The following is a 15,979-nucleotide window of genomic DNA, read 5'->3' as shown; positions in this document are numbered from 1 at the left end:
GGCGTTGGTGAGGGTGTGCACTTTAGGGTGCAGCGCTGGGGCATTCAGGAGTCCAGGGTCATGGTTGGTCTCCTAGTAAAAGACCATGAAGAGAGACTGCTGCAGGACCAGTACCAGGGCTCCCAATACAAAGTGGAAGCCTGGGACCATCTCGCACATGATCTCACCAGTGCCACTGGCATCCCTCGGACTGGGGAGCAGATCTAGCACCATTTTGCTGACTTGAAGCATAGGAAGAGGGAGGTCTTGGACCAGTGGGTCCAAGGTGCATGAGCGGGGAATGTTCCAGATGTGTGTAAGTATCCGTATCAATAAATGTTTTCCAAAGTCCAGCCTGTGTATGTGATGGATATGTATGCATAAATGTTTCTCTATCTCCTGCACAACTGCAGATGAGTGGGCTGTGAACCTGGATGCCCGTGCCAGCAGGCTGCTAAGGGTGCATCACGAGGCTGGTGAGTACAAATCTACCTTGTAGTATTCGGGGCAAATAAATAGAAAGGAGCAACATGTCACCTGTCAGTATTTAAAAATGGGTATGGTTTGTACTGAATAAATGATACATTAGCAGAGTAATAGTGATGTACAGGGTATATATCAATAAAAGTCAAAACCCCGGACTGGTTGTGTGTACTTTGGTATGTGGTGGTATGAATCAAAATGTGTACAGTTTCTGCACAGCAAGAATAGCTCCAAAAGCATTAAATAATCAAGGCTCATCTGACAAAGATTGTGGAGTTTTAAAACAGGAGCTTAACTATATGAAATGTTCCATGCACCAAGATCTGATACCTGAATAGTAATGTTGTGTTAACCAGTGTTTTCCAGACTGTGCTATGTCAAAGTATGAATACACAGTATAAGAACTATCTGCCATGCATGAATGTCAGAATTACAAGGTCAGATTGTACAACCAAGAAAGTATTAGGCAGAAAATAGTCAAACAAGAGACAGCAGTTTCTCAGTAGCTCATTCTAATGAAACACAAACTTGTTGTATTTTTTGTACAAATAGGCACGGTTTGAATCCTGGGAATGGTAGTAACCTATATGCATAATTTCACTCAGGAATATGTGAATATGTGTAGAAACAGTGAGGTAGTGTTAATAGAAATTTCCTCCACAGGTCTATCAGGTAAGAAAAGGTGTAAATTAGCTGTAATTATACACTGTGTACAAACATACCACTGCCCAGCCCAAGGCCATAGGTTGATGTAAAGTGAGGTAATACCTGGAGAGTAATGATTAGAGGGATGAAAAGTTGTGAGCAATTGAAGCCTATACAGTTTTTAATTGACATCTCTCTCTCCCCCATCCTATCTGCACCAGTAATCTAAACACATAAATCAATGGGTATGTTTTTCACCAAATCTACTGTTAGGACATGTATCCTGTTGTTCTAAAAATATTTAAATGTTTGACTATTGCTGTTCCCTGTTCAAGTACTATCTTTGGTGGCCTGTTGCTATCAATGTAACCTGCATGCTGTTATAATGCCCACTATGGTTCCATATATGCATGTGTTCTGTATATTATGCAACTGTTCCAAATCTGTTGTTTTGGATTAATGGGAATACCCATACGTGCTATTATAACTAATCCTGGAATGTTTTTTTCATGACTAACCAACATATGTTATACAGTTGCAACACCATAGCACCTCTGGTAAAGCCGATCCCAGTGGATCCACCTGTCCTGCCTCAACTGGCCGTGGCACCGGGTCCCAGTACATCTGGGACCTAATCTGGGACCTCCTCATCTGCTGGTCCTGCACCACCTTTGGGTGGAACCACCTCAGGGGATGGGGCCCATCCCCCCCTGGGAGCGGGTGTGTACAGGACACGGTCACCTGAAGTCAGGTACGGGGATAGGTGCATAGCAAGCTTTAAAAGGAGCTCAGATATCTGTTACGCCAGCTTGAGGGCCGCATGGCACATCTTGAGGGTCAGCCTACCCCTCCTGCTCAATCCCCAGCACAGCCACCTTTGAGGCTGTGAAGGTGCAGTGGTGACTGCCCATGGGTGGGGACCTCAGTCCCACTGTATCCATTTGTGGGCTCGTGAGTGTCTGATTCCCAACCACCCTCCCCGTCCAAGGTGTTCCCCCCACATGTGTCATATACTGCCCCTGTCTGCTGTCTTGTTTGTCTTCCTACCCAACCTACCGCCCCAAATATACCTACTATCCTTCCCCAACATCCCACTCTCACCTTATAAAAAAAAAAAAAAAAAAAGGTAATCTGTTCCCACAAAAAATTACACCCCATACACAGCTGTCCATTTCACACATGTGTCCACTGGACACATGTAATCTGGTCTAATTGGCTTAAGAACACATTACTGTTGTCCTCACCCCTCTCTCAGGGGTATGAGTGTCCAAATTCACATCCAAATTATGTACAAATGCACAGCTGTTGCTGTATCAAAAATGGACAGCTATGGATCTTTCCTACACCCATCCTGCACATCCTTAGCTAGCTCTGCATGCCCCTTTTTTCACCACTTTCCTATCACCCCTTTTTTCTTTTCTTTTAAAGAAATTAGCATGGGGGTAAGAGAGAGTAAGCAGCAGTAAGTGGCAGTAAGCGAGTTTGCGTGATGCTAAGCGATGCCTAAACAGATTAAGCAGTTTCCAATTTAACCATGTGTTGGCATCACTTACCATCATGCAAACCCACTTACAAATGTTTAAAACTGCTTTAATCACCCTGTCTCCATCAGCCACTGTTCTGCCCAGCAACAAATAATCAGCCCTGCCAAGTCTTGAACCCAGGACCATGTACACTATGGTCACTACACCATCTGAGCTGTAATAATGAATGCTGTTTTTTCAAATATATAATTTGGTACAGGTATAGAATAGTAGGGAACAAACACTGTGGAATTGGTCATGTTTAGTATATATAAATATACACATATAGATGTGTATGGTGATAAATATTAAAAGGTATATACATCAGGTATATGAAGCTATACATATAAAACACATATGTATAGAATATACAGATATATATTGTTATATAAACATGTGTAGATATCAAAAAAGGAATATATACATATATATATATATATATATATTTATATATATATATATATATATATATATATATATATATATATATATATATATATATATATAGCAGTATAAATATACCTAAAAAATAAATATATATATATATATATATATATATATATATATATATATATATATATGCGCCCATAACATGTAGTGGAGTCATACCCAGCACCATACCTCTACACCTCTTAGTGCAATAATTCTGGACAAAGGCTGTCAAAATGGGAGGACAATGGTCCAACAACAGGGACATACTGTACATACTGCAGAATGTTCCTACAGTAACAGGGTTCATGTCAGCATACATGTTAAGAAGGATGTGAGTTCTGAAACTGAAATGTATGTCATCATTTACAGACATAAATCCTCACATCATCACAGTGATTTACTACAGAAATGAAAATAATGATCCTGTGGAACAAACCATACAGATCAGCAATAATCCTGGACAGTCTGAAACAATCTGGCCAGTCAAGAGGTATGCTCAAAACCCCTTAGTGCAACAAATCTGGACCAAGCCTGACCAAGGGGGGAGTAAAGCCATGAAACTGGGAACATATCCCAAATACTGGAGTAGATAAAGGTGACACAGGTGATGCAGTAACACCCTCCTGTCTGTTGTACCATATATTGACTGGAATAGCCCAAGTCCAAAACCAAATTACTCCCCACTACTCACTAACAAAAATCTTCACATCATCCCACTGATGCGTCAGACATACACAGCACATATGGGAGCCAGGCAACAGTACATGTGATAAATATCGGGACATAATATCACAGTAGGGAAACTACACTGAGCTGCTAGGCATGTCACCAGGTACTGTCTAGACTACAGGCAGACTGATACAACACAAACCCAGTTTTGCTATGGGGGAATACACATGTAATTGCAAATATATCAGGCACTACAGGGATGTAACAGCACTGACCCACAGACACCAGCGTGAAAGTGCATACCCAGAACCAATCTCACCACATTCAAAGTGACATACTGGTAAACCACAGGAACAGTAGAGTATATGGACTGTGTGAACAAAATCATCAGCATGTTTGCCACTCACACACTACCCCCATATATACTGGCCAAATTCACAGTGTATTCTGCGCCTGACTGTGGTATGGGACATGTCTCAGTCTGCCCCTACAAACATATACAGCTAATAGAGCACCAGAAGCTGGAGCAGCATGCAAAGTCAGATAGAAAAGGACCCTCAACACTTTCATCTACCCCCCCCCCACGCACACACACACACACACACACAGGTCAAATAACACATTCACAATACACTGCTACACAATCCTGACATTCTGTCAACAATTGCCAGAAATACACAGTCTCTCAATTGTGTAGAGTCCCACAGAATGTCCAGGCTTCATCTTCATATATAAGGCCTTCTACACGTAACATGTCTGGCAGTCTGATACATCACTGGGATTATATTTGGAATGAAGTCACTATATAATAATATAATATACCTATCCACCTCTTACAGCATGACATCTGGACAAAGCCTGACATACTTGGGGGGCAGAGGCCCAAACTCAGGGGCATTATTGACATATTGCTTTCATAAACTGAGAATTCTGCTGGTGTAACAGGGTTGTTGCAACATATCTGTTCTGAGGGATATGAAGTCAGAAACACACATGGATGTTACCATTTACTGACTGCAATCCTCAGAGTATGCTGCTGAATTTCCAAGGCCAGAAAATTTGTAACACTCCAAATATAAGAGTTCAAACTCTGGCCATTCTGTGGATAGCCCTACAGTTGGAAGTTATGTCAACCACATAACACTATCAGACTTAAATTCATGCAGAGATCAGCCATATCTACACAACCCCTGTCAAACTAGCATTAGTTCAACTGTATAACAGCACTACTTACATTCTGTTCCTATGTCTGGAATTCTCCCCCAGTTTGTTGGGCTGTCTCCACGGTGTTTGTTGTAAGAGGTATTCCCAACTACACTCTGTGATGCTGTTCGTCACACACCTACATGAAGTACTCCTCCCAAGCAAGGAAAAAGGGCAACCCCCACATGAAGTACTCAGTTATACAAATGTTTTTCCATGCTATTGGGTATGGGAATGATACCACAGCTAATCCACATGCAATTAGCAAGTGGGGGACTCCAATTGGTGCACAGCCCATAAACTGCTCATGACGATTACCTATTAAAGTCAAGATGCTACCTATACAAAACAGATGTATATCTTACATCTGTCTCAGAGAGGGAGAGAGAGAGAGAGAGACACACACACACACACACACACACACACACACACACACACACACACACACACACACACACACACACACACACACACACACAAACAAATAGACAGACACACACACTGAGACTGATGGAGTATCCCAAGTGAACTGAAAACAATAAAGTAAAGCTATGTCAAACAATTAAGCCTGTAATGGAATGTAGTAGGGGGCATGTAAACATGGAAAATAGGAAGTTCAAACAATATTATGCCTCAACAACACATGCTGTACTGATATATTGCTGAGCAGAACCTATGGCCATAGAAACTGTGTTTGTCTGCAGTGGCATAGAACACCACCCAGGGCCCTGAGTCACCCTAGTAAAGAATGGCTCACATATGACAACTACTGGAGTGCGTTGCACAATACTGACAGTGACACTGCTAGGCCACACCCAGTGCAAATCATACTATCAGTAACTCTGCTACATCCAGCTCTGACTTGTGCCTCTTTTTTCATTGCCAGTGTCTCCAACCCATATAACATAGCTGGTCTCACTACCCTCTTGAAGACCTTCCCTATCACTCTTAATGGTACCTGTCTGTCACAAATCACATGACATTCTTCCCCACTACCCACATCCTGCCCATACTCATGTCTTCACCTCTTTCCCATACTCGCCATTACTCTGAACTGTTGTTCCCAAGTATTTACACCTATCCACCTTTGAAAACTGTACTCCCTGCATCCTCACCATTCCTCCATCCTCCCTGCCATTCACACACATATATTCCATCTTAGTCCTGCTGACCATCATTCCTCCCCTCTCTAGACCATACCACCACCTCACCAGGGTCTCCTCAACCTGTTCTCTACTCTCACCACAGACCACAATGTCATCTGCAAACAGCACAGTCTAGGGGGACTCCTGTCCAATCATGTCTATCAACCTGTCTATCGCCACTGCAAATAAGAAACAGCTCATAGCCAATCCCTGATGTACTCCCATCTCCACCTTAAACACACCTGTCACTCCCAATGCAGAACTCACTGCTGTCACACTAGCCTTGTACATATCCTGTAGCAGTCTTACGGATTCCTCTGCCACTCCTGACCACCTCATACAATACCACAACTCCTCTCTAGCCATCCTGTCATATGCTGTCTATAAGTCCACAAAGACACAATGCAGCTACGTTTGACTTTCTATGCATGTCCCCATCAACACTCTTAGAGCAAACCTTGCATCTGTGCTGCTCTTTCCTGGCATGAAACCATGCTGCTGATCAGTAATCCTCACCTCCCTTCTTATCTTAGCTTCCACCACCCTTTACCATAATCTCATGCTGTGACTGATCAGTGTTATCCCTCTGTAGTTACTACAGCTCTGCACACCACCCTTATTCTCATAATCAGTACCCAAACACATTTTATCCACTCCTCACACATCCTCTCACTTTCCTATATTACAGTAAACAATCCAGTTAAAAAGGCCACTGCTATTTGTCCTAAAAACATCCATGCTTCCACAGGTATGTCATCTGGGCCAATAGCCTTTCCATTCTTAACTTAAACCTCTTCATAGCTATCCTAACTTACCCCTTGACAATCTGTTGCACATCCTGATTCACCATACACACATCATCCAACCTTCTCACTCTCTCAGTCAACAGCCCATCAAGGTACTGTTTCCACCTGCTTGGCACACTCTCCCTGCTAGTGAGTTCACTTCCACCATTATCCTTTCTCAGCCTTATCTGCTGCACATCCTGCCTAGCTACATGCCTCTGTCAAGCCAATTGGTACAGGTCCTATTCTACATCCTTGGTGTCCAACCTTACATATAACCCTTTAGATGCCCCATCCTCAGCCTTTGCCACCACTCTCTTTGACATGCACCCCATCTCCCTATACACCTGTCTACTTTCTTCATCTGTCTGACAGTCCCACATCTCCTTGGCTAACCTCTTTCTCTGTATACTTCCCTGTACTTCCTCATGCCACCAACAGGTCTCCTTGTCCTCCTTCCTCTCTTCCTTTGTGCACATGTCACACCAAGCCCCATTGTACTCATCTCCTGTACTAGCTCGGATATAGTTACGTAGATATTTGCTAACTCTTCACTGCCACCCACTGCCTGTCTTAACTCTTCCTTGAACTCAACCTCACAATCACCCTTTCTCAGTATCCACCATTTGATCAGTGGTGCTGCCCTCATACTCCTCCCCCTCTTCGTGATCACCAACGCCATCCCACAGACCAGTGCTGCCTAACTACACTTTCCCCTGTTACCACTTTACAGTTAGCAATCCCCTTCAAGCAGGCCCACCTGCATAGGAGACAATCCACCTGTGTGCATCTTCCTCCACTCTTGTATGTCACCCTATGCCCCTTGGTCTTCTAACACTATGTATTCATCACACCCATGTCTAACCTCTGTTGCAAACTTCACCACCATCTCACCTTCTGCATTCCTTTGCTTAACACCATACCTACACATCACTTCTGCATCCCCTCTGTCCCCTTCACCAACATGCCCATTGAAAGCTGCTCCAATCACCACTCACTCATCCTTGGGTACACGCATCAACACTTCATCCAACCACACCAAAGTATGTCTGTCTCATCCATCACACACTCAATTACAGGAGCATATGCACAACTGTCAACATTACACCATCAATTCCCAGCCTCCTGAACATCACTCTACCCAACACTCTTATCACCTCCACAAGCACTCTTGGCATAATGTTCCTTCAGGTTAACCCCTACACCATTTCCACTCCCATACACCCCATAATAGAGCTATTTGTACCCGACTCCAGTACACACAGCTGTACACCCCTCCCATCTGGTCTCTGGCACACACAGTATATCCACCTTTCCTCTGTCCAGCATATCAGCTTGCTCTGTCCCCATACCAGTCATACTCACAACATTAACAGTTCCTACCCTCACTACCACACACATAGTCTTTCACCTCTCTGCCTGCCATATGAGCATCAGACATCCTCCAGGGTATGTATGTGAATGCAAAGACTACTGCATTATCAAATGACATATGTGTGTTACAGCAATATGAAGAAAGTGTCACTAATTGTGGCCCATAGCCCACCATGTATAGGTTCATAGGTTCATAGGTTCATACTAGGCTATCTGCCCGAGGGCATTTACAAGCCTAGCCCATAGTTTTGTGGCTTACGCCACCCCTTTAGTATGGGGAACTATACCCATTATTTTGCGCGTTGTCCCACAGATGTCCTGCCCTAACAGGTTGACATGATTGACTGAGCAGCAAAACTGTCATTACAGTGTGCCATACTGCCATAGAACAGAAATGTATAGCAGGTTTTACTGTGCATATGTATATATGGGCAGGTGTACCTGACTGCCTCATAACAACTGACCTGGGATGCAAAAGTCAGGTGAATAAGCTGTACATGTTTTACACGTGTGTAACCTTAGTTTCTGTGCATCCAAAGTAGAGAAAACCCCTTTGCTGGACAGCAGCAATGCACAAAGCACATAATGTGATGCTATATTGGTTGTACAGAGCAACGTAGGAGCAGGCACCAACTAACTGGCATGTCAGCCTTTATCTGACTGAGCATATTAGGTCAGAGGTGGATTACTGTAAGGCTAACTATGAGTACAAATTGGACACATCCACTAAGGGCAATCACAAGGCCATCTTCACATATGTCTGCAGTCTCAAAGGCACCAACCCAACCTACCCTGTAATGGTGGTCAATCACAGCACTTACACACACAATAGCTACAGCCAATGTGCTACAGACAGGTTTAGGGCAAACATCACCCCCCAGATCACTATCAGTATAGGTGGATATGCACAGCACACACACCCCTCCCCTCATCATCATGGATCAGGTGCAAACTGCCTAATCAAAGTTAACAAAATCAAGTCCCCTTGGGGCCTGATAACATTCCTGTCTGCATCCTACATAAACCCAGGCATATGTTTCCAGCTCCATTACACACTGTATGCAAGCAAAGCCTGAGCACCATTGACATCCCATCTGCAAGGAACACGGCAACTTTCATCCCTCTACACAAACGTGAATGTTGGTTTATGCAATGTACTGGCCCTCATCAGGGGGAACATGACACATCAGGACCAGCAGTACAATGCATGTTCATACAGTGCTGCCAGGTACAGGGGTATGATGTGTTTGTAAGTAGTAGTTCTACAAAGATCTCTGGGCAATGTCTGAGGTACTGTGATGTGTTTCCCTGTGTATGTCTTCCAGGTGACATGCAGTGGCAACCGCCTTGCACCAGTGCGGAGACAGCAGCCATCACAGAAGCTGTAATCTTAAACTATGCCATCCTTTCTGGTCATAGCCAGCAAAATCTGCAGGAGCGGACTGTCCTGTTGGATGAAATCATCCACAGAGTGAACATGTTGGGCCACCATGGATGCACATACGATCAGGTCAGGCATAGAGCAACTGACCTGATACATTGTGCCTGGCAAAGGGACTGTACTGCTACCGGTGTGGGGCCAGCCGCACAGGCCCCACTTACGGCAACAGGGAAGCTCCTTGCCAACCCTGGGGTAGCCCCCACACAAATTCAAACACGGGAAACAGCAGTAGCGTAGGTGGGTGGCACCCAGGCAACAGGCGAGGAGCATCCAGGTAAGGCCAAAGGGCACATCAGTGTAATGAGGTAGTATTTAAACTGTCTTCTACAGAGTCTCCAGATGCATATGTCAGGGAAAAATGGATTAGTGGGTGGGGTGTAGTAATGTACACAAGTGCATATCTATGGTGAAGGACAGTAAATTGTGTAATATCATAGTGTGTACTGTACTTGTGCAGAAACTTAGCTTTCATCTTCTACCAATGCCTAATGTGAAACTGCTGACAGTACCTCTCCCTCACAACTACATAGGTCCCTCCGGTCTGCACATGGGACAGCAGCCTGAACCCAGTAAGTATAGGGTTTCACTATTGTGGCTCACCAGTACCTCAGGCATGCTAAAGTTAATGCATGTGACCATGCACACAACTGTTACACTTAAACATTTAGCAATATCTGCATGTTCACCTGTGGTGGTGTTTACTGCATTGCATCACAGTGGTTATGACAGGGGCCTTTTTGCAGGAGATGTCACATATCTGTAGCATACCTCACAACTTATCATTGCAGGACACCTGGACAAAGACTGACAAAATGGAGGGACAAAGGCCCAAAACTAGAGTCATATTGTAGAAAGTAGTGGTATACAGTGCATATAAATGCTGTACACACCTGTTAGAATGCCAGGTATGATTGATATACAAAAATGAAAGCACAAAATACTGCCAACTTTTCATATGACCTATAACCTGTACAATTCAATTGTAAAGCAAACAAATCTGTTAGGGGAACAATAATGACACATAATAGTACAACATCCTAGATGCATATGTGTGCACAGGCTGAAGCTAGTACTGTGTTGAGGCACTTTCGATATAACTACAGCAGTGCATCTTATTGGGTACACAACAGCCATCAGTCACGGAGACTCTTTGATTAACAGCAACTAACAGTCAGCTGTCTTTACCAGGATTATCCTAACATATACCCAGTTGCCTGTTAGAGCAACAGCCACGGTTCACATAGAGCTGACAAAGCTGTTAATGGGCCACATGTTTGAGATGTAGCAGCCTGGAGAAGGGTACTGACACATTTCCACAGCATTGCACATACAATGGAACACAGTGTAGTTATCAAAAGGTGGTGAAAATATTGGGCTACAGTGACATTGCAAAGGAGTGGACATCCCACCAAAGTCTATGAGAATACAAGACCAAAACTGGCCAGGGAGGCTGCTAGGAGCCCTACAGCAACAGTGAAGGAGTAGCAGGAATCTCCAGCAAGTGCTGGGTGTATTACATGTCACAACAACATTCCATGGTCTCCATATGTCCTGCCTATTGGGAAGGGTTGGAATATGGCAGAAGTTCCTCACACTAAACACTATCCAGGCCTGGTGAAAGTCTGAAAACAATACATCAGGTCTCCAAAAAGCAAATGTGAAAATGTGTTATGGTAATATGGGACCATGGTTGTTCTCTTTGGCCATAATTCTGACAGGTGTGTTTGGCGCAATATCACCACTGCACATCACCGCAACTACAACAACTCCAGGGTGAAGCAAGGTGATGGCAGTGTCTTGCTTTGGGGTTGCTGTTTACAAGCTGGAACTGGAGCTGTAGCCAAGTTAGAGGGGATTTTGAACAGTTCCAAACACTGGTCCCTTGTAGCTCCAAAACATTCTGGTGCTGCCACATAGCTGTGGATGGTAAGGAATTCTACCTTTCCACATCATAATGGCCCAAACCATATATCCATATCAAGAAAAGGATGGCTTCACCAGAACACATGGAATGTTCTGCATTGGCCAAGTAAGAGCCCACAGCTACATCCAATAGGATATATGCAGGGCGACCTGAAGAGGGCAGTGCATAGGGGATGCCCTTGCAATCTGACATCATTGGAGGTGTTTTGCAAGGGAGAGTGTGCAAACATTGGCAAGTCAAGATGTGCCATGGTGATAGACACCTTCCCAAGAGGACTGCATGCTGTGATTTAATCAAAAGGTGCTTTAACAGAGTATTACTTTTAAGGGTGTGCACACTCATGCTACCAGCCTATTGTACCTATTTCAGTTATTAGATGTTACCTGTAACTGATGTGTATGTTCTTCATTTGGATTGCACAGGTTATATGTCATATGAAATGATGGCAATGTTATGACCTGATTTCTGAAGTCTATGTGATATATCACGAAAACCTGGCATGGTAACAGGTGTGTACACTTACTATATCCACTGTAAACTTGGGAAGTTGTTTGAGTAACCAGCTTTGTTTTAAAATACATGTACTGCAGGTTATGCAGTCTGCACCTCCAATTAGGACATTACTTAGTGGCACCAATCCACAGGCCAACCCAGTAATGTATCTGACAAAGACAGGAGTTATGAGGAACAGACCAAACATATGAGCCACACATGTAGACATTCAGCAAAACCCCGTACAGTTTGGGGGTATGTTCTGTAGGAGTTGCCACAGTGCCATACAGGTGAACAGCAATAATTTACATGGGTGCAGTATGTGCTAGGTGAAGGGCCATCACCTACTAACACCACTCACGTATCCCAGAGGTGTATTTTGGTAGTAACAGTAATTAAAAAGGGGTTGCACTGCATGATGCTGAGGGTCCATCCAGAGTGTGCATGTTATTGTCTGACTGTGTGTGTCAGCTAATGTGAGGTCTCTGTAATACCTTTGAGGCATCTCACGTATGTATGTGTGTGTGTGTGTGTGTGTGTGTGTGTATACCAGGAAACCTTATAATGCCAATAGTAATTTACATATGTTGTTTTTCCCTCACAGTTGGACATGGTGGCAGTCCCTCCTTCTCTGATACTGATGTCAGTGTCTCTTCAGAATCTGACCATGATAATACTCGTATTGAGGCACAGGTGTGGTTGTCAGGGCTGATACAGTGCCATCAGTTGGCATCCCACTATTGTAAACCCCATCCCCGCACACAGTCACAATGCCCACACATACCCCCATACCCCGTCACCAGTGGCCAGAGATAATGGACAGTTGGTGGGTGGTGGCATAGAACAGGCTATTGTGGTGACTATGGCAAGCAAGGGTGCAGGCAGTAGCCATAGCCAGATTGCTGGCGAGGTCACACACAGGCAGATGGGAGGAGTGCTTGGAGGGTGATTGCATCATGCCCCTGTTGCAAGTGCCACTGCAGCAGTCACCAGACGCATGTTTCAAGCTGTCATGGGGGCACAGGCACTTAATGAACGTAATACCAGACATATACACAGGGTCGTGGCTGAGCACATCCCTGGTGTCCGTGGCAATATGAACTCACTGCAGCCTTCTGTGAGCATACTGGGGTCATGGTAGATGGTGGGGAGAGACCTTGGCATTCCTTGACCATAGAATATCTGTGCTTGAGTGTTTGGTGGACTCTGGCCAGCAGCCATGTGGCTGTAGGGCAGCACCATGATCAGCTGAGAGTCTACGTGGCCATGCATCACATTTCCATGCTGGCAGTACCACCAGCACTACTGAAGGGGGTGTGCTGTCCACGCCATGATGCAGCAGGCCATGAGCATGTGATCCTGGCTGGTCCCAACAGAGATGCAGATCCAGCAGGCAGCAGTCACAAGTGGGGAGAAGTACTGCATCTAGATTCAGCCCTGGTGGTGCCGGTGATACCCTTGGCAGACCCAGTTCCCATGTCTGTGACCAGAGACAGTGAACTGTACACCCTGCCATGTACGGCCCATAGCTGTCCTAAATACCGCTGTGTAGGGCACCCACATGGCATGACTGTGTGCTTACAAACACACACACATCACCATCAGAAAAGTCACCTCCACACACACATGCACACACACGCACGCACACACACACACACACACACACACACGCACGCACACACACGCACACACACGCACACACACACACACACACACACACACACACACACCACCCCTGCACTGCCCATTTAATGAACACCCCCCAAAGACACACACATGTCAATTGTGTGGCCCAGCCTAGGCTTCTGGCAAACCCACACAACACCATGTGCATATGATGATACTTGTGCCACATCCATGCCATCCATGTCAGCCATACCATCGATCCAGGGACATGCTTATATGGGTCTGATGCAGTCCCAACAATAAAATGTAGCTATTTAATGCTGTGTAAGGTGTTTTCATCTGGAATTTGTAATGGGTATACATCAGAGTGTGTGTGTGTACCTTTTCAGCCATGATGCATTATTGGTGTTAGTAACACTAAGCGAATGTGTTCTCACATGCTGTATTGTGCTTTTGTTCCAGGTGTCTGTGTGTCAGCAGGATGTGGCCCTGAAGACAATACCAACAAGGGGTATGGCAGTGTAGTAACACATCGACCACATCATTGTCGGGGTACAGATGTATCTGCACACATTTCCCTGGTCTGTGTAACAGTTCTTGCATGTGCCTCACAGCTTATAGGGCTGATGGGTTGTATCTCAGTCTATGGTGGTTGACATCAGCTCTAGTATAGTGGACAATGGTAAGTGTGGTGGGTGGAACACAACTCAGATTGCTAACGCCCTCAACCCCAGAGGATATTGTGTCGACCAATCACACAGAGAATACTGTTCACACACACACACACACACACACACACACACACACACACACACACACACACATGCACACACAGGATCACAGTTGCCAGTGTTGTGCGAATACTGTTCATACATACACGCACAGGATCACAGTTGCCAATGTTGTGTTTCGAACCCCCTACCCATCAAGTTGTGGTACCACACTATTATGCAGATATTGCAGGTGGCACAGGACTACTAGTGTGATGAGTGTTACAAGGTACCTGTAAGGTGAATAACATCATGTGGCCTTCTGGGGTATGGCAATGGTGGCTGTACTGGGTGTGAGAGTACTCATAATAGTGTTGCATACAAGTCTACACACTTACAACCACTGCTATACACACCAGTGTGCACACACACACACACACACACACACACACACACACACACACACACACACACACACACACACACACACTTGCCAGTACTGACATTAGCAGACCAATCTATCTTGTTATTCGTACCATACTATTCCATAGTGATGCACAGGGCTTATAGGGCTGTAGAGTGTCTACAGATACCACTGTGGTTGATGTGAACAGCACACCTCACACAGTAGACTTAGGAATGTGTACTGTGTATACCATGGCATAAAATATGAATCCATGCCCATCCAATGGATGTCATTCGGAAGCAAACACACATACACACACAAGATGCTCTTCTCTCACACACATTTTCTAGGACTGGGAGTAGAACCCTACCTATATATTTATTGTTACTACATTGTTATGCATTTATCTCATGCGCCATGAAGGTTATGGGGTGATACTTGTCCAAAGATACTTCTAAGGTGAGTGATATCACCAGGCCTTGCAAATTATGACAATGGGTGATGTACTGGGTGAGTGAGGCCACAAAATACTGTAACCGACACATATACACACTTACACACAATAATACACACACATACACATTTGCCAAGATTCATATTAGAACCCCTAGCTATGTGTTTATTGGTATTATTGTGTTATGCAGTTACCACACACACCACAGAGCATATAGGTTGTGGAGTGTCCCAATGTACCTATATAATGAATGACATCTACAGCACTTGTAAGGTATGGCAATGGTAGTTGTACTGGGTGAGACATGCCACCATCTACTTTCACCCATGTTTACACACTCGCAAACACTTTCAGACACACTAATGCACACACACATTTGACAGTACTGAGATCCATGGGTTCAAAGAGTCATAGGTGTGTACGTGGCAAATGGCCATGGAGGCTTAACAAGGCTAGCCCATGGGCATACACTGGCATCATGCCACCTGACGATACTCCCCATTGTGTCTACTGAGTATGGTTACTGGGGTGATCCCCAGTGTGGGTATTCTATTCCCCATCTACTCCTCCTGATTTCTCTTGAAAAGGGCCAGTGATGTGTTCGGCTTGACATGTATGTGGCATCTGTTCCATAGCGTGGCCAGTCTCTAAGCTATTAACATGTCCATCCAGCATGTCCTGTTGATTG

The sequence above is a fragment of the Protopterus annectens genome, chromosome 2.part0, assembly GCF_019279795.1.
Source record: "Protopterus annectens isolate FY-2018-M chromosome 2.part0, PAN1.0, whole genome shotgun sequence".
Taxonomy (NCBI): domain Eukaryota; kingdom Metazoa; phylum Chordata; order Ceratodontiformes; family Protopteridae; genus Protopterus; species Protopterus annectens.
This window is presented reverse-complemented; position numbering follows the sequence as displayed.